Genomic DNA, 1,628 nt, shown 5'->3' with positions numbered 1-1,628 from the left:
AAATCTCGAGAAGTAAATATGAAGAGATTTATCCTCTATGATTTATTTTTATTTTATTGTAGGTGTTATTGGTGTGTTTCTTAATTTTACATGTTGCTCAGATATTTCCAATACAAATCGCGGATTGCAGCTTTAATAGATTTCTATACAATGCTAATGCTTCATGTTCTTGTAATAAAAACACAGCAGGATTATCGATGATTTCTGCTGTTTCATTCCTCTCCGCCAGGCGGCCCTTGTCCTCCCGGGGAAACGGAATTTCCCAGTAGAAGAAGAAGAAACCGGAAGTCTCGTTCATTGTGATCTCGGACTTGCGGCGGGATCTGTGTGTCGTAACGCTAGCTGCTGACATCTGCTAACAACACATTTCTCTCTTTTCTCTGACGGAGCTGCAGGTAAAACATCGACACGGTCAGCAGACAGACAGTTTGTTTCTCAGGAAAGTCAAACCGAGCGGCAGCAGAAGCTCAAACTGCGCCTGCGTCAGCGTGTCGGGCTCGCTCTGATGCTAACTAGCCTGTTAGCCGCACTTAGCTGCGGCGGTTTAGCTAGCTGCGGCTATCGCGGCAGTTTATTGTTAAAACAGGCAGCGAAGTGAGCGGCAAACATCTTTTATATTCTGTTGTTTCTGTTTGATCTTTCAGAAAGTAACGCTAGACAGTAACGGGAGATAACTGCCGCTTTTTAAACGAACTGAAGCTAACGGCGTTGAGCTGAACAGAGCGTGCAGGCTAAGTTAGTTAGCATCCGATGCTAACGTCACTGCTACATCAGACATGAGATGGGAGAAGTTACAGTTAGAGCAGAAGACAGATCAATAAATCAAACACGGGGTTAGAGATAAAGATGATAGAAGCAGAGAGTTTGATTTAGACTCGACAGTAAACAAAGTTAAAGTTAACAATGGGGATTAACTAGCAGCGTGTCAGGCTGCAGGCTCGCGCTGTGTTTACCTGCTCAGGTCAGCTGGAGTTCAGGATGGACGAACATGAGCACGAGCATCGTTTACTTCCTTATTCACACGAACTCACGGGTTCACATCAGCGCTGAAATGATTAATCGATTACTTTACTTTTATTACTTTATTTGACAGGGACAGTGCATATTAATAACATTTCTGAAAACATGCCAGAGTCAGCCAAAAGGCTTATTACCTCCGCCAAGGAGGTTGTGTTTTCGGTGCCGTTTGTTTGTCAGCAGGATTTACGGAAAAACTACTGGGCCGATTTTCATGAAACTTGGTGGAAGGGTGTAGCATAGGCCAAGGAAGAACCCATTAAATTTTGGAGCGGATCCGGATCCGACTCACGAAATTTGCATATCATAGCAGACTGGACTATTGGCCTTGGCGGAGGTCTGCGCTCTCCTTCTAGTTTTCATCTGTAGTCCCCGGGCAGACACACGAAATCAACAATAGCATGACAACAATCAACAAATAGCATGACGACACAATGTTAGTGTGGTGAAGTGTGGATATTATGCACAGAGCCTATGATGAGCAGGAGCAGCTCTTACACGAAGCATAATAATGACAAATAGGGCCGGGCGATAATTCAATATTATCGTTTATCGTCTTTCAGTGGAATCATATCGTGATGATATGAAGATATTTTGATCCTTGTATTGTA

At 43.6% G+C, this 1,628-nt stretch overlaps 1 protein-coding gene across 1 annotated transcript in view; it reads left to right on the top strand.

The window, feature by feature from the left end:
• Window positions 1–300: 300 nt before the first annotated feature.
• LOC139656291 (serrate RNA effector molecule homolog) overlaps window positions 301–1,628 on the top strand; it is a gene marked incomplete at its 3' end in the record, with an annotated part of 5,106 nt that continues 3,778 nt past the window's right edge. Inside the window, exon 1 of the mRNA XM_071533821.1 lies at window positions 301–395. The remainder of the gene's footprint in view (window positions 396–1,628) is intronic.

The sequence above is a fragment of the Centroberyx affinis genome, unplaced genomic scaffold (genome assembly GCF_046629955.1).
Source record: "Centroberyx affinis isolate AG114_WGS23_722 - 3 ecotype Tasmania unplaced genomic scaffold, CSIRO-AGI_Caff_v1 ptg002436l_1, whole genome shotgun sequence".
Lineage (NCBI taxonomy): Eukaryota > Metazoa > Chordata > Actinopteri > Beryciformes > Berycidae > Centroberyx > Centroberyx affinis.
The sequence above is the reverse complement of the archived record's forward strand: the minus strand, read 5'-3'. Positions and strand labels throughout refer to the sequence as shown.